Below are 18021 nucleotides of genomic sequence, written 5' to 3' on the forward strand. Positions count from 1 at the left end.
GGGAGGACGGGGTGGGGAGGTCTTGGGGAGGGGGAGCAGAGATCCTTGGCCATGTCAGTCGGGATGGTCAGTGTCTGAAGCAGCAACTCCTGCAGGTAGATCATTCTAACTGACAGGACAATGGAACAATGATAGATGATGTTGTGATGCAACAAAGATCATTGATCAAAAAGTAGGAGGGACAGGATTCCTTTCTCAAATTGTAGCTTCATATTGCCCTGGGTTTCGTGTAGTTTTGCTTATTCAGGCTTCAGACCGAGACAGAGAGCAAGGACTTTATGTCCATTCTTTCTAAGTGAGTACCCCTGATCGCAACATCGCCTACGACACAAATTGTCACCCCTGTCCCCTGTAAAATGATGGAAAGAGCTTTCCTCTTCATTTTTAAATACTCCATTGCCTGGAGCCAACCTCTGGTTGCTGAACCATTTGGAGATGGAAAGCTTGCTCCCTCTTCCTCTTCCCCTATTCAACTGGCAACAGATGTTGAAGAAGGTGGCACCATGTAAGGGTGCAGTGTAAGCACAGGAGCAGGCAGCTCGATGCCACCAGGCATAGTGATAAACCGAATCTGCCTGCAGACTCCCGCAGGTGGAGCAAAGATGCTAAATTGAGATCTGAAAGACTGATCATCATAAATCTTGCCCTACCTGGGTGTATAATCCAGGTGGCATGGTGCCTGTGTCAGCAATTCAGCTCTCTCATATAAATTTAGTTTGGCATAATTTTGAAGTATATAAAAGCCTGAATGGTATCGACAAGGTCTGTGTGGAAAGATGTTTCCTCTTTTGAGCTGAGATCTAGGGGGCGCTGTTTTTAACATCCAGGCACCCTTATGGGATAGAGAAGATTGATTTTTCTCTGTCCATGGGTTGTCCAACTTTGAGGCTTTACCTCAGAAAGCAATGGAAGCGGGGTCACTGAATATTGTTAAATCAGAGATAAATTGATCTTGTTGGGCAGCAAAAGTTTTTGAGAGTCGTTGGGAATTTAAAAATCGAAACACAATCAAAACATCCATAATCTTATTGAATGTTGGTGCTGTCTTGAGAGGCCCAGTCACCTTCTTCTGCTCCAGTTTTGTATGTTCAAATGGAACCAATTTGAAAGCAAACACATTTGCACAGCGAATTCCTCATTGTAACGCAAAGAAAATGGCCAAATATTTTTTCAGCGAAAGAATTTAAATGGGGAAACCTTGGCGTCCTTAAAACGGATCAGTTGAAAATGTTTGCTGGGGAAAGATGTCCGCCGACACCCTCACCCGTTTACCGCCTCTGGTTGGGGTCCCAGCTCCCAGCAGTGAACATTTTCCAGTAAAATCAAACAAAATGGGCTGATCCAGTCGTCAGTGGAACATCTGGATCTCGCGTCTCCCGTTGAGCACTCGGATCAATAGCTCAATGGTGACTCCAAATCTATGGCCTCGTCAATTTAATTGCAGCTACAATTACGAGGAGGTGGAGAGAGAGGAAGAAGCCATTTTTGTTCTTTTAGAAAATAGGAGGGCAGCTAAAATGGCCCCCAGATATCTGGACATTTTTAGTTCATGGGGAGCTGTTTGAGAGCGTCCAAGCGGTCTACTTCATGCTGCATTGTGATGGGCACCAGGGCCATAGGTCCCCAAGGCACAGGGCACTGATGGAGCCAGGGTTGTGGAGGGCAGAGTGCTGGAGGAGTGGCCGGGGGGGAGGGAGCAGGACAAGTGGGGGCACGGTCTGCAGTACAGCCTGTTGGACCTGGCTGGGCATGCGAGTACGCACCATGCTAACATGTCTGACTTTTACCCCCTGCAGACAATGGCCTTCAGGCAGCACGTTAGCGCAGTGCTTAGCACAGTTACTTCACAGCTCCAGCGTTCCAGGTTCGATTTCTGGTTTGGGTCACTGTCTGTGCGGAGTCTGCACGTTCTCTGTGTGTGTGGGGGTTTTCTCCGGGTGCTCCGGCTTCCTCCCACAGTCCAAAGATGTGCAGGTTAGGTGGGTTGGACACCCTAAATTGCCCTCAGTGTCCAAACCGTTTCGGTGGGGATACTGGGTTACGGGGATAAAGGGGATAGGGTGGAGGCGTGGGGCTTAAGTAGGGTGCTCTTTCCAAGGGCCGTGCAGACTCACTGGTGGCCTTTTGTGGAACATAGGAGCAGGAGGAAGTCTTTCGGCCCTTCGAGCCTGCTCCGCCATTCATCACGATCATGGCTGATCATCCACCTCAAAAGCCTAATCCTGCTGTCTCCCCATAGCCTTTGATCCCATTCACCCCAAGTACTATATCTAGCCGCCTCTTGAATATATTCAATGTTTTAGCATCAACTACTTCCTGTGGTAATGAATTCGCAATGAAGGCCAACATACCACTTTACCACCTGCTGCACCTGCATGCTTACCTTCAGCGACTGGTGCACAAGGACACCCAGGTCCCGCTGCACAGCGAAAACAGCGCGGGAGCAGAGAGAGCCGGGACAGCGAAAACAGCGCCGGAGGAGAGAGCCGGGAGATATAAAAAGGGCGGGAGGAGAGAGCCGGGACAGCGAAAACAGCGCGGGAGCAGAGAGAGCCGGGACAGCGAAAACAGCGCCGGAGGAGAGAGCCGGGAGATTTAAAAAGCACGGGAGGAGAGAGCCGGGAGATTTAAAAAGCACGGGAGGAGAGAGCCGGGAGATTTAAAAAGCGCTGGAGGAGAGAGCCGGGACAGTGCTGGGAGAGGTGAGTGCACAAAAGGTGTGGCAGGAGTGCCTTTAGTCACGGAGTGCTGATTGAAACAGAGTGCATCTGAGTTTAGGTGAGTGACTGAGTTCAGGTGAGTGGCCAGAGAGGGCTGTGTTTTTGTTGGTGTTCGGGTTTATCCTTGAGGTTCGACAAAAAATGTTTTGTTTTTTAAATATTTAAATTAATTAACTAGTTGAATATGGCTGGACAGGTGATGTGCTGTTGCTGTATGATGATGGAACTGGTGGATCCCATTGAGACCGTCAGTGACCACATCTGCAGCAAGTGTTGGCTGCTCGAGGAATTACGACTCAGAATTGATGAGCTGGAGACCGAGCTGCAGACACTGCGGCACATTAGGGAGGGGGAACATTACCTGGACGCTTTGTTTCAGGAGGCAGTCACACCCGGTAGAATAAGTTCTGTTAATTCAGACAGTGGTCAGGGACAGAGTGGTGTGACTGCAAGGGAGGCAGGTAGGGGGATCCTGAGTTTAGGAGTTGAGGAGCCTCAGCCCTTGACCTTGTCCAACAGGTATGAGGTACTTTCTCCCTGTGTGGATGAGGAAGAGGGCTGTAGGGAGGATGCGTTGACTGACCACTGCACCGTGGTACAGGAAGCCATTCAAGAGGGGGGAGCAAAAAGACAAGTGGTAGTTGTAGGGGATTCTATAATTACGGAGATTGATGGCATCCTTTGTAAGCCAGATCGAGAGTCCCGCATGGTATGTTGCCTGCCCGGTGCCAGGGTGAGGGACATCTCTGATTGGCTTGAAAGGATTTTGGAGAGGGAGGGGGAGGATCCAGTTGCTGTGGTCCACGTTGGGACTAACAACATAGGTAAGACTAGGAAAGAGGACCTGTTTGGGGATTATCAAACACTAGGGACTAAATTAAAGAGCAGGTCCTCCAGGGTTATAATCTCTGGATTACTACCCGAGCCACGTGCCAATTGGCAGAGCGTTGAGAAAATTAGAGAAGTTAACACGTGGCTAAAGGAGTGGTGCGGGAAAGAGGGATTCCATTTCATGGGGCATTGGAATCAGTATTGGGACAGGAGGGACCTGTACCGTTGGGACGGTCTTCACCTGAACCATTCTGGGACCAGTGTTCTAGCGAATAGGATAAATAGGTTGGTCACAAGGACTTTAAACTAGCAAGTTGGGGGGAAGGGAAGTGTAAAGCTATGGACAGTATAATGGTTAATGGAGATCAAGGCAGCAGGTTACGTGACAGGTTATTTTGTAGAGATATGGGTTCAAAGACAAGGAGAATTAGGAGAAAGGGTAAGAGGAAAAATAAATTGCGATAAGTTGCTGATCAAGGTGTTAGGATTCATAACAAAAACATAAAAAACAGCATAAGTGTACTTTACCTGAATGCTCGTAGTATACGAAATAAGGTAAATGAGTTGATGGCGCAAATCATCGTGAATGACTATGATTTAGTGGCCATTACTGAAACATGGTTAAAAGATGGTCACGACTGGGAGTTAAATATCCAAGGGTATCTAACTATACGAAAGGATAGAATGGACGGTAAGGGCGGTGGTGTAGCTTTGTTGTTTAAGGATGGCATCCGGGCAATAGTAAGGGATGATATTCGTGCTATGGAGGACAAGGTTGAATCAATTTGGGTGGAAATCAGGAATAGTAAGGTGAAAAGGTCACTGATAGGAGTAGTCTATAGGCCACCAAATAGTAACAGAATGGTAGGGCAGGCAATAAGCAAAGAAATAACGGATGCATGTAGAAATGGTACAGCGGTTATCATGGGAGATTTTAATCTGCATATCGATTGGTTTAACCAGGTTGGTAAAGGCAGCCTTGAGGAGGAGTTTATAGAATGTGCCCGGGATAATTTCCTGGAACAGTATGTAATGGAACCTACAAGGGAACAAGCGGTCCTAGATCTGGTCCTGTGTAATGAGGCAGGATTGATTAATGATCTCATAGTTCGGGATCCTCTTGGAAGGAGCGACCACAATATGGTGGAATTTAAAATACAGTTGGAGGATGACAAGGTAAAATCAAACACTAGTGTTTTGTGCTTAAACAAAGGCGATTACAATGGGATGAGAGAAGAACTAGCTAAGGTAGACTGGGAGCAAAGACTTCATGGTGAAGCAGTTGAGGAACAGTGGAGAACCTTCCGTGCAATCTTTCACAGTGTTCAGAAAAGGTTCATAGCAACAAGAAAGAAAGACGGTAGAAAGGGGAAAAATCGACCGTGGATATCTAAGGAGGTGAGGGAGAGTATCAAATTGAAGGAAAAAAAATACAAAGTGGCAAAAATTAGTGGGAGACTAGAGGACTGGGTAGTCTTTAGGGGACAACAGAAAGCTATAAAAAAGCCATAAAGAAGAGTAAGGTAGACTGTGAAAGTAAACTTGCTCAGAACATAAAAGCAGATAGTAAAAGCTTCTACAAATATATAAGACAAAAAAGAGTGGCTAAGGTAAATATTGGTCCTTTGGAAGATGAGAAGGGAGATTTAATAATAGGAGACGGGGAAATGGCTGAGGAGATGAACAGGTTTTTTGGGTCAGTCTTCACAGTGGAGGACACAAATAACATGCCAGTGACTGATGGAAATAAGGATATGATAGGTGAGGACCTTGAGAGGATTGTAATCACTAAGGAGGCAGTATTGGGCAAGCTAATGGGGCTAAAGGTAGACAAGTCTCCTGGCCCTGATGGGATGCATCCCAGAGTGTTAAAAGAGATGGCTAGGGAAATCGTAAACGCACTAGTGATAATTTATCAAAATTCACTAGACTCTGGGGTGGTCCCAGAGGATAGGAAAGTAGCAAACGTGACACCACTGTTTAAAAAAGGAGGTCGGCAGAAAGTGGGTAATTATAGGCCGGTAAGCTAAACTTCGGTTGCAGGGAAAATGCTGGAATCTATCATTAAGGAGGAAATAGCGGGGCACCTGGAGGGAAATTGTCCCATTGGGCAGACGCAGCATGGGTTCACAAAGGGTAGGTCGTGTCTGACTAATTTGGTAGAATTTTTTAAGGACATTACCAGTGCAGTAGATAACGGGGAGCCAATGGATGTGGTATATCTGGATTTCCAGAAAACTTTTGACAAGGTGCCACACAAAAGGTTGCTGCATAAACTAAAGATGCATGGCATTGAGGGTAAAGTGGTAGCATGGGTAGCGGATTGGTTAACTAACAGAAAGCAGAGAGTGGGGATAAATTGGTGTTTCTCTGGTTGGCAACCTGTAACTAGTGGGTTCCCTCAAGGATCAGTGTTGGGCCCGCAGTTGTTCACAATTTACATAGACAATTTAGAGTTGGGGACCAAGTGCAATGTGTCAAAGTTTGCAGACACTAAGATGAGTGGTAAAGCAAAAAGGGCAGAGGATACCGGAAGTCTGCAGAAGGATTTGGATAGGTTAGGTGACTGAGCTAGGTTTGGCAGATGGAATTCAATGTTGACAAGTGTGAGGCAATCCATTTTGGGAGGAATAACAGCAGAATGGATTATTATTTAAACGGTAAGATGTTAAAACATGCTGCTGTGCAGAGGGACCTGGGTGTGCTGGTGCACGAGTCGCAAAAAGCTGGTGTGCAGGTGCAACAGGTGATTAAGAAGGCTAATCGAGTTTTGTCTTTCATTGCTAGAGGGATGGAGTTCAAGACTAGTGAGGTTATGCTGCAATTGTATAGGGTGCTGGCGAGGCCGCATCTGGAGTATTGTGTTCAGTTTTGTGCTCCTTACCTGAGAAAGGACATATTGGCACTGGAGGGAGTGCAGAGGAGATTCACTAGGTTGATCCCAGAGTTGAGGGGATTGGATTATGATGAAAGGTTGTGTAGACTGGGAATGTAATCATTGGAGTTTAGAAGGATGTGGGGGGGATCTTATTGAGACATATAAAATTATGAAGGGAATAGAAAGGATAGATGTGGGCAGGTTGTTTCCACTGGTCGGGTAAAATGCGAGTGCAATTTGAAGAATTTGAGAAAGGAAACCAAAGGGAGGCTGCCAGTCTGCTTGCGAGGGAAATGAGCTGGAGAGGCTGAATTACCAGTGAAGGAAATTCAAAAGATACAATATGAGACTTTGAAGTGAGCTATGAGAACGTTTCTATAATGGGCCCTGATAGCTCAGTCGGTAGAGCATCAGACTTTTAATCTGAGGGTCCAGGGTTCAAGTCCCTGACAAGGCTTTGATTTTGGCTCAAGGCGTTTGCTTCCCAATGAACGGCAGGAAATAAAAATAAAGAATGCAGGATGCTTTATGGAAAGTGGAAGAACCGTGACAACGTCGTGTTTGCCAAATTGCAACAGCCGTCCAGAATTTTCAAGAATTTTTGCTAGATTTTCAGTTGATGTAAAAACTCTCTCCTGGTCTTATCCTGCATTATACCACTGTAGTAATCTGGCAATGTTTAATCACTTCCCAATTCGCAAAATATATCCTGTTTGTATACTTCTTTCCAGCATAACTGCTTTTAAATTAATAACTTTCAGAATAACTGCAATTTTTACAGTTTCAAAAGCCCAATGCCGATGAATATTTTAATTTGCACTCTCAAAGTCAGCAGGAGAAATTAACAATACTGATGTTTAATCAAAACAATTGAAATCTGTTCTATACTTGCAAAGCTTCTTTGCAGATTGGTGATGTGGCTTAGATGGTTAAAGTGCCTGTCTTGTAAACAGTAGATCCTGAGTTCAAATCTCAGAAGTACATTTATACATTCAGGTCAAAGCATGTAGCCTGTGAAGAATGCTCCTCATTTAATGGTGAACACAGAAAATGTTGACATCAATTCTGTGGTACTGACCTTCAAAATTGTTTTCGCTTGTTTTATGTCAAACTTGATTCAAACTTCCATATCTCCCATTTTTCACGCAACTTCCATTTTCCTCATCTACTCCATTGCATGTAACCTCGCTTCAGCTCTGAATAAGGATCACACGGATTTGAAACATTAACTTTGTGTCTGGTTCCACAGACGTCCTCAAATTTGATGAGCTTTAATCCAATCATTTTTAGTTTCTCATGCAGATTCACAGATTTACTCTGATGAAGAGTGACCCAGCCTCGAAACGTTAGCTCGGTTCTCTCTTCACAGATGCTCCCAGACCCACTGAGATTTTCCATCATTTCCTGTTTTTTTTCAGATTTCACATCTGCAGTAATTTGCCTTTTTATTGGACGATATATGTTGCTGCATGTCAGCAAGAACGATTTGGGCGGGATAAAGGATGGGGCGTTTTCCATGAAGATGTGGCATTTGCAGATCTATTTACACCCTGAAAATTTGCAATTTGCATAATTTGCTACTTTACTAGATGAGCTTACTTGCGTTCACACTCTGCCACAACAAACAACAGATGACACGCTTTATTCCCTCTCTCAAAATACAATCTGTATCTCTGCAGCTTCCCACTGATATCTCAGCGAACTAACCGTAATCTTCAATGTCTTGAAGTCCCAGTGCATGTCCCTGGGTAACAACAGTTGTCACATCACAGGTCATTGGTAAAATGCGAGTCCAAGTTGAAGAATTTGAGAAAGAAAGCCAAAGGGAGGCTGCCGGTCTGCTTGCGAGGGAAATGAGCTGGAGAGGCTGAATTACCAGTGAAGGAAATTCAAAAGATACAATATGAGACTTTGAAGTGAGCTATGAGGATATTTTTATGATGGGCACTGGTAGCTCAGTCGGTAGAGCATCCGACTTTTAATCTGAGGGTCCAGGGTTCAATTCACTGTCAGGGATTTGATTTTGGCTCAAGGCGTTTGCTTCCCAATGAACGGTCGGAAATAAAAATAAAGAATGCAGGATGCTTCATGGAAAGTGGAAGAACCGTGACAACGTCGTGTTTCCCAAATTGCAACAGCTGTCCAGAAATTTCAAGAATTTTTGCTAGATTTTCAGTTGATGTAAAAACGCTGTCCTGGTCTTATCCAGCATTATACCACTATAATTTTCTGGCCATGTTTAATAATTTCCCAATTCGCAAAATATTTCCTGTATGTATTCTTCTTTCCTGCAGAACTGCTTTTAAATTAATAACTTTCAGAAATAACTGCAATTTTTACAGTTCAAAAGCCCAGTGCTGATGAATATTTTAGTTTGCACTCTCAAAGTCAGCAGGAGAAATCAACAATACTGATGTTTAATCAAAACAATTGAAATCTGTTCTACACTTGCAAAGCTGTCTTGCAGTTTGGTGCTGTGGCTTAGATGGTTAAAGCGCCTGTCTTGTAAACAGGGGATCCTGAGTTCAAGTCTCAGCAGTACCTTTATACAGTCAGGTCAAAGCATGTCGTCTGTGAAGAATGCTCCTCATTTAATGGTGGACACAGAAAATGTTGACAATATTTCTGTGGTATTGACCTTCAAGATTGCTTTCCCTTGCTTTATGTCAAACTTGATTCAAATTTCCATATCTCACACTTTTCACGCAACTTCCATTTTCCTCATCTACTCCATTGCATGTAACCTCGCTTCATCTCTGAATAAGGATCACACGGATTTGAAACATTAACTTTGTGTCTGGCTCCACAGACATCCTCAAATTTTATGAGCTTTAATCCAATCATTTTTAGTTTCTCATGCACATTCACAACAAGTGCAGTATTTTCCTTTGAATGCACGACAGGATTGACCTCAGGGAATCCAGTAGGAACATTCTGAATGTCTGTCAGCGATGTCTGTGGGCAAAGATTGAATGATTAAATGATTTACTCTGATGAAGAGTGACCCAGCCTCGAAGCGTTAGCTCGGTTCTCTCTTCACAGATGCTGCCAGACCCACTGAGATTTTCCATCATTTCCTGTTTTTTTTCAGATTTCACATCTGCAGTAATTTGCCTTTTTATTGGACGATATATGTTGCTGCATGTCAGCAAGAACGATTTGGGCGGGATAAAGGATGGGGCGTTTTCCATGAAGATGTGGCGTTGACAGATCTATTTACACCCTGAAACTTTGCGATTTGCATAATTTGTTACTTTACTAGATGAGCTTACTTGCGTTCACACTCTGCCACAACAGACAACAGATGACACGCTTTATTCCCTCTCTCAAAATACAATCTGTATCTCTGCAGCTTCCCACTGATATCTCAGCGAACTAGTATAATCTTCAAAGTCTTGAAGTCCCAGTGCATGTCCCTGGGTAACAACAGTTGTCACATCACAGGTCATTGGTAAAATGCGAGTCCAAGTTGAAGAATTTGAGAAAGAAAGCCGAAGGGAGGCTGCCGGTCTGCTTGCGAGGGAAATGAGCTGGAGAGGCCGAATTACCAGTGAAGGAAATTCAAAAGATACAATATGAGACTTTGAAGTGAGCTATGAGAACATTTTTATAATGGGCCCTGGTATCTCAGTCGGTAGAGCCTCAGAGTTTTAATCTGAGGGTCCAGCGTTCAATTCCCTGTCAAGGATTTGATTTTGGCTCAAGGCGTTTGCTTCCCAATGAACGGTCGGAAATAAAAATAAAGAATGCAGGATGCTTCATGGAAAGTGGAAGAACCGTGACAACGTCGTGTTTGCCAAATTGCAACAGCTGTCCAGAGTTTTCAAGAATTTTTGCGAGATTTTCAGTTGATGTAAAAACTCTGTCCTGGTCTTGTCCTGCATTATACCACTATAATTTTCTGGCCATGTTTAATAATTTCCCAATTTGCAAAATATTTCCTGTTTGTATACTTCTTTCCTGCAGAACTGCTTTTAAATGAATAACTTTCAGAAATAACTGCAATCTTTACAGTTTCAAAAGCCAATGCCGATTAATATTTTAATTTGCAATCTCAAAGTCAGCAGGAGAAATCAACAATACTGATGTTTAATCAAAACAATTGAAATCTGTTCTACACTTGCAAAGCTGTTTTGCAGATTGGTGCTGTGGCTTAGATGGTTAAAGTGCATGTCTTGTAATCAGGAGATCCTGAGTTCAAATCTCAGCAGTCCCTTTATACAACCAGGTCAAAGCATGTCGTCTGTGAAGAATGCTCCTCATTTAATGGTGGACACAGAAAATGTTGACAATATTTCTGTGGTACTGACCTTCAAGATTGCTTTCCCTTGATTTATGTCAAACTTGATTCAAATTTCCATATCTCACACTTTTCACTCAACTTCCATTTTCCTCATCTACTCCATTGCATGTAACCTCGCTTCATCTCTGAATAAGGATCACACGGATTTGAAACATTAACTTTGTGTCTGGCTCCACAGACATCCTCAAATTTTATGAGCTTTAATCCAATCATTTTTAGTTTCTCATGCACATTCACAACATGTGCAGTATTTTCCTTTGAATGCACGACAGGATTGACCTCAGGAAATCCAGTAGGAACATGTTGAATGTCTGTCAGCGATGTCTGTGAGCAAAGATTGAATGATTAAATGATTTACTCTGATGAAGAATGACCCTGCCTCGAAACGTTAGCTCGGTTCTCTCTTCACAGATGCTGCCAGACCCACTGAGATTTTCCATCATTTCCTGTTTTTTTTCAGATTTCACATCTGCAGTAATTTGCCTTTTTATTGGACGATATATGTTGCTGCATGTCAGCAAGAACGATTTGGGCGGGATAAAGGATGGGGCGTTTTCCATGAAGATGTGGCGTTGACAGATCTATTTACACCCTGAAACTTTGCGATTTGCATAATTTGCTACTTTACTCAATGAGCTTACTTGCGTTCACACTCTGCCACAACAAACAACAGATGACACGCTTTATTCCCTCTCTCAAAAAACAATCTGAATCTCTGCAGCTCCCCACTAATATCTCAGCGAACTAAACGTAATCTTCAATGTATTGAAGTCCCAGTGCATGTCCCTGGGTAACAACAGTTGTCACATCACAGGTCATTGGTAAAATGCGAGACCAAGTTGAAGAATTTGAGAAAGAAAGCCGAAGGGAGGCTGCCGGTCTGCTTGCGAGGGAAATTAGCTGGAGAGGCTGAATGACCAGTGAAGGAAATTCAAAAGATACAATATGAGACTTTGACGTGAGCTATGAGAGCATTGTAGCAATGGACCCTGGTAGCTCAGTCGGTAGAGCATTAGACTTTTAATCTGAGGACCCAGGATTCAAGTCCCTGTCAGGGCTTTTATTTTGGCTCAAGGCGTTTGCTTCCCAATGAACGGTTGGAAATAAAAATAAAGAATGCAGGATGCTTTATGGAAAGTGGAAGAACCGTGACAACGTCGTGTTTGCCAAACTGCAACAGCCGTCCTATCTTGCAGATTGGTGCTGTGGCTTAGAAGGTTAAAGCGCCTGTCTTGTAACCAGGAGATCGAGGATTCAAATCTCAGCAGAACCTTTATACGTTCAGGTTTAAGCATGTAGCCTGTGAAGAATGCTCCTCATTTAATGGTCAACAGAGAAAATGTTGACAACATTTCTGTGGTACTGACCTTCAAAATTGCTTTCCCTTGCTTTATGTCAAACTTTATTCAAACTTCCATATCTCCCATTTTTCACGCAACTTCCATTTTCCTCATCTACTCCATTGCATGTACTCCGCGCTTCAGCTCTGAATAAGGATCACACGGATTAGAAACATTAACTTTGTGTCTGGCTCCACAGACATCCTCTAATTTTCTGAGCTTTAATCCAATCATATTTAGCTTCTCATGCAGATTCACAACATGTGCAGTATTTTCCTTTGAATGAATGACAGGATTGACCTCAGGAAATCCAGAAGGAACATTTTGAATGATTGTCAGCGATGTCTGTGAGCAAAGATTGAATGATTAAATGATTTTCTCTGATGAAGAGTGACCCAGCCTCGAAACGTTAGCTCGGTTCTCTCTTCACAGATGCTCCCAGACCCACTGAGATTTTCCATCATTTCCTGTTTTTTTTCAGATTTCACATCTGCAGTAATTTGCCTTTTTATTGGACGATATATGTTGCTGCATGTCAGCAAGAACGATTTGGGCGGGATAAAGGATGGGGCGTTTTCCATGAAGATGTGGCGTTGACAGATCTATTTACACCCTGAAACTTTGCGATTTGCATAATTTGTTACTTTACTAGTTGAGCTTACTTGCATTCACACTCTGCCACAACAAACAACAGATGACATGCTTTATTCCCTCTCTCAAAATACAATCTGTATCTCTGCAGCTTCCCACTGATATCTCAGCGAACTAAACGTAATCTTCAATGTCTTGAAGTCCCAGTGCATGTCCCTGGGTAACAACAGTTGTCACATCACAGGTCATTGGTAAAATGCGAGTCCAAGTTGAAGAATTTGGGAAAGAAAGCCGAAGGGAGGCTGCCGGTCTGCTTGCGAGGGAAATGAGCTGGAGAGGCTGAATGACCAGTGAAGGAAATTCAAAAGATACAATATGAGACTTTGAAGGGAGCTATGAGAATATTTTTATAATGGGCCCTGGTCGCTCAGTCGGTAGAGCATCAGACTTTTAATCTGAGGGTCCAGGGTTTAAGTCCCTGTCAGGGTTTTGATTTTGGCTCAAGGCGTTTGCTTCCCAATGAACGGTAGGAAATAAAAATAAAGAATGCAGGATGCTTTATGGAAAGTGGAAGAACCGTGACAACGTCGTGTTTGCCAAATTGCAACAGCCGTCCAGAATTTTCAAGAATTTTTGCTAGATTTTCAGTGAATGTAAAAACTCTCTCCTGGTCTTATCCAGCATTATACCACTGTAGTTTTCTGGCCATGTTTAATAATTTGCCAATTCGCAAAATATTTCCTGTTTGTACACTTCTTTCCTGCAGAACTGCTTTTAAATTAATAACTTTCAGAAATAACTGCAATTTTTCAGTTTCAAAAGCCCAGTGCCGATGAATATTTTAATTTGCACTCTCAAAGTCAGCAGGAGAAATCAACAATACTGATGTTTAATCAAAACAATTGAAATCTGTTCTACACTTGCAAAGTTGTCATGCAGTTTGGTGATGTGGCTTAGATGGTTAAAGCCCTTGTCTTGTAAACAGGTGACTCTGAGTTCAAATCTCAGCAGTATGGTTATACATTTGACGAATGTGATATAAAATAGTTACTTTAGAGATATTAGTTAATGTAATGTAGAAGATAGGCCTCTTTAATTCTGGTTAGTTCACAGACAAAGGATTTCAGACCGCATGGAAAAGCAGGAAGAGGTGTGTCTACGAGAGTGATGCTGTGTAATAGGGGCCAGAGGAAGTAATTGGAAGTGAGCCAATCGGAATAGATCAAACAGGTCAGGAGGGACATAGGATGACCAATGGGTGTCGAGTATGTGAAACTTGATGCCATTTGAATGTATCAGTACAGAGCTCTTTGTTTGATAGCCTCACTTGATTCCGGAGGTTCAGAGAGCAAGAGGCATTCTGTACTGCTGTTAACTGAGAAAGCTTGCAAGCTGAATAAAATAACTAATGCTGTACCTGCAAATCCATCTCGACTTTTATTGAGGCCAGACTGACGGGTAAAGAAACTGAGGATTTAACATTTGGTGCCGTAAACCCGGGAGTTCTCAGGACAGTCCTGACCAACTGCGAAATCAGAATTAGACTGATTATGAACAGGAGGATGGGGAAAAAAGGGCCCTCAATGTACAGCTGGAAAATGACCGCGCATTGATTTTTCCCCTCTTCTTATCGTCTGATTAGTCTGGTCACTCACGGTTGGTACAGAAAGATCGTCTCGACGAAATCAAAGGTCAGTCTGGGGATTAGCAATTTAATTGATGGGATTTCATATTGTTAATTCGGCTTGGGTTAGGTTATGTGGTTGATGCAACATTTGAAATTGTAAATGGTTCAACTTCATGTGTGAGTTAATTCGGCTTGGGTTAGGTTATGTGGTTGATGCAACATTTGAAATTGAAAATGGTTCAACTCTATGTGTGAGTGTGTTAAATATATAGTTGATTAAGCTAAAATTGTACCCTTGGACTGTGGTGGCGAAGGGCGCAGTTCTGAGGACTAGTTGAGATTGTGGGGAATGCTGCATATTGGTTGAAGCAGAAGTCTCTCAAAGGGTTAACAGCAGCAGGCAAAATTAAAAGACAGACAGTGCTTCTCACTCAGGCTTTGAGATAACAGCAGCAGCCTGTAGTGTAATTGGATACCTTTCCTTTGAGTCAGTGAACACCAGCAAAGTTATGTTTTGAATTAATTAAAGGAAACCAGTGGGTTTCTCCACCTCTTTGATAAAAGTTATTATTTTTGAAAGCAATTGATTGAAATTGCCAGAATCTTAAGTTTTACTTACTTGAAATAATGTTTATCTCATTTTATCAGGAGATTAATAGAAACTTAAAGGAGGTCACGGACACCATTTTAAAAAGTGTAAATCTGGAGATGATAGTTGATTTTGCCAACATTTATGTGAATGTAAAAGAAAAAAAAACTTGTTAAAAGAAAAATTGTTAAGATAAAGAAATAATTAAGTTGTAAATGTTATACAAGTTTGTGTTAAGCAAATCGTAAATTTAGTTCTGAGTTGAGATCAGAGCTAAGCTTGCAAGTTGCAGTAATTCAATTTGAATTTTCAAACATTTTTAAGTTTAAAAAAAAACACTGTTAGAACCTTTTCAACCAAGTAGAGACAGGAAAGGCACGGGTGAAACAAAAGATGAGCTACGTAGTTCAATGGCTGGCCTTGAATTAACAGACAATGATCAATTCAATAATTTAGAAAATGTTCACTAAAAGTTCCGACTGCACCTGTAGCATTGTCTGCACTAATTCCAGAACCACCAGAGTATGATAATTGATATCCAGTCACTGCTCCCAGATTCCAATTATGCCAGTGACTCAAGCCCTTTTGGGTGATAGTGTGGGTCCTGATTTACCATCTTCACGATCAGTAGAGGAAGAGGAGCTCTGTTCCAAAAGCCCAGTTAGCTCTAGGACAAGATCTCGGACAGCGAGAGAGGGGCTTGACCCTCACCAGAAACAATTAAGTATACCACCTAAGTCTCTCCAAACTAAGGAGAAACCACAAGGCTCGGGAACAAAGGAACCTGCAATAGATGATTTTGAAGAGAAAGAACTCCCCCTAGTGACAGGGAGAGACGTTGAAGTCTTGGAACAAAGGGGAAATAGCTAGAGTGCCCCCTGGTGAGATTTGGAGACAGTTGCCGATTAGGAAGATACCAAACCCACCCAAAGGGACCCTCAGCTCCTTTTTATGGCCCACCGAATGCATCAACAGCTTTACAACCGAAGCCCCCTCTGAGGGGCCATTGGTCTACTGGGAGAAGAGGACGAGGCAGATACAGAGGGAGCAATGCATGTTTTAATTGCGGCCGTGCAGATCACTGGCAACAGGAATGCCCCTTTAAAAGACAGGCAGTAGAAGGAGATTATCCGACCCAATGGAGAGGGTACCCACCGAGGGGAGGACAGACGAGATACACTGACTTCTCCCAGGAAAACCCTTTCCCAACACAGGATTGACTAGCTAATTTAGCCATAAGGACTCTCCAATCGGACAGGGAACCTATTATCTCTCTGCAGATAGGAGATCAACATCACCCATTTGTAATCAACACTGGAGAAGCCATGTCTTCTGTGCAATCAGCACTTCGACTACAATTATCCGACCACACGCAGCAATTGTCGGGGTTCCAAGGACAGGTGTGAGAGTATCCTATTTCTGAACCTGTGACAGTCACTTACGAGAATAAGTCTGCAGATCATCAGTTTGTTGTGACTACTGGATTGGACTGTAACTTGCTGGCCCGAGATTAACTGTGTAGCTTCCAGCTACAGCTAGAGTGTGGAGATGAGGGAGTAACGGTTACATCATGGAGGGTGAGACAACACTGCTATATTTCTATCACCCCCCAGTGGTGGACATTAGACATTGAACAGTCACTGCATCACGTTACCCTGGCCTATGACAGAACTGGACGAACCAGGGAGTTGGAGGACAAATACCGGCACAATCTCACAATACCGGTTTAAGCATGTAGCCTGTGAAGAATGCTCCTCATTTAATGGTGAACACAGAAAATGTTGACAACATTTCTGTGATCCTGACCTTCAAAATTGCTTTCCCTTGTTTTATGTCAAACTTGATTCAAACTTCCATATCTCCCATTTTTCACTCAACTTCCATTTTCCTCATCTACTCCATTGCATGTACTCCTCGCTTCAGCTCTGAATAAGGTTCACACGGATTTGAAACATTAACTTTATGTCTGGCTCCACAGACATCCTCAAATTTTATGATCTTTAATCCAATCATTTTTAGCTACTCATGTAGATTCACAACATGTGCAGTATTTTCCTTTGAATGCACGACAGGATTGACCTCATGAAATCCAGTAGGAACATTTTGAATGTCTGTCAGCGATGTCTGTGAGCAAAGATTGAATGATTGAATGATTTACTCTGATGAAGAGTGACCCAGCCTCGAAACGTTAGCTTGGTTCTCTCTTCACAGATGCTGCCAGACCCACTGAGATTTTCCATCATTTCCTGTTTTTTTTCATATTTCACATCTGCAGTAATTTGCCTTTTTATTGGACGATATATGTTGCTGCATGTCAGCAAGAACGATTTGGGCGGTATAAAGGATGGGGCGTTTTCCATGAAGATGTGGCGTTGACAGATCTATTTACACCCTGAAACTTTGCGATTTGCATAATTTGTTACTTTACTAGATGAGCTTACTTGCGTTCACACTCTGCCACAACAGACAACAGATGACACGCTTTATTCCCTCTCTCAAAATACAATCTGTATCTCTGCAGCTTCCCACTGATATCTCAGCGAACTAAACGTAATGTTCAATGTATTGAAGTCCCAGTGCATGTCCCTGGGTAACAACAGTTGTCACATCACAGGTCATTGGTAAAATGCGAGTCTAAGTTGAAGAATTTGAGAAAGAAAGCCGAAGGGAGGCTGCCGGTCTGCTTGCGAGGGAAATGAGCTGGAGAGGCTGAATGACCAGTGAAGGAAATTCAAAAGATACAATATGAGACTTTGAAGTGAGCTATGAGAATATTTTTGTATTGGGCCTTGATAGCTCAGTCGGTAGAGCATCAGACTTTAAATCTGAGGATCCAGGGTTCAAGTCAATGTCTGGGTTTTGATTTTGGCTCAAGGCGTTTGCTTCCCAATGAACGGTAGGAAATAAAAATAAAGAATGCAGGATGCTTTATGGAAAGTGGAAGAACCGTGACAACGTCGTGTTTGCCAAATTGCAACAGCTGTCCAGAATTTTCAAGAATTTTTGCTAGATTTTCAGTTAATGTAAAAACTCTATCCTGGTCTTATCCAGCATTATACCACTATAGTTTTCTGGCCATGTTTAATAATTTGCAAATTCGCAAAATATTTCCTGTTTGTATACTTCTTTCCTGCAGAACTGC

At 42.8% G+C, this 18021-nt stretch overlaps 3 non-coding genes across 3 annotated transcripts; all 3 read left to right on the forward strand.

Moving 5' to 3' along the window:
* The first annotated feature begins 6813 nt into the window (after positions 1-6813).
* Positions 6814-6886, forward strand: trnak-uuu (transfer RNA lysine (anticodon UUU)). The gene has a single exon. It is a non-coding gene; the product is annotated as a tRNA-Lys (tRNA).
* Positions 6887-8899: 2013 nt separating this feature from the next.
* On the forward strand, positions 8900-8973 carry trnat-ugu (transfer RNA threonine (anticodon UGU)). Its single transcript has one exon. It is a non-coding gene; the product is annotated as a tRNA-Thr (tRNA).
* A 4106-nt stretch (positions 8974-13079) lies between these two features.
* On the forward strand, positions 13080-13152 carry trnak-uuu (transfer RNA lysine (anticodon UUU)). The gene has a single exon. It is a non-coding gene; the product is annotated as a tRNA-Lys (tRNA).
* The last annotated feature ends 4869 nt before the right edge of the window (positions 13153-18021 follow it).

The sequence above is a fragment of the Scyliorhinus torazame genome, chromosome 4 (assembly GCF_047496885.1).
Source record: "Scyliorhinus torazame isolate Kashiwa2021f chromosome 4, sScyTor2.1, whole genome shotgun sequence".
NCBI classification, from domain to species: domain Eukaryota; kingdom Metazoa; phylum Chordata; class Chondrichthyes; order Carcharhiniformes; family Scyliorhinidae; genus Scyliorhinus; species Scyliorhinus torazame.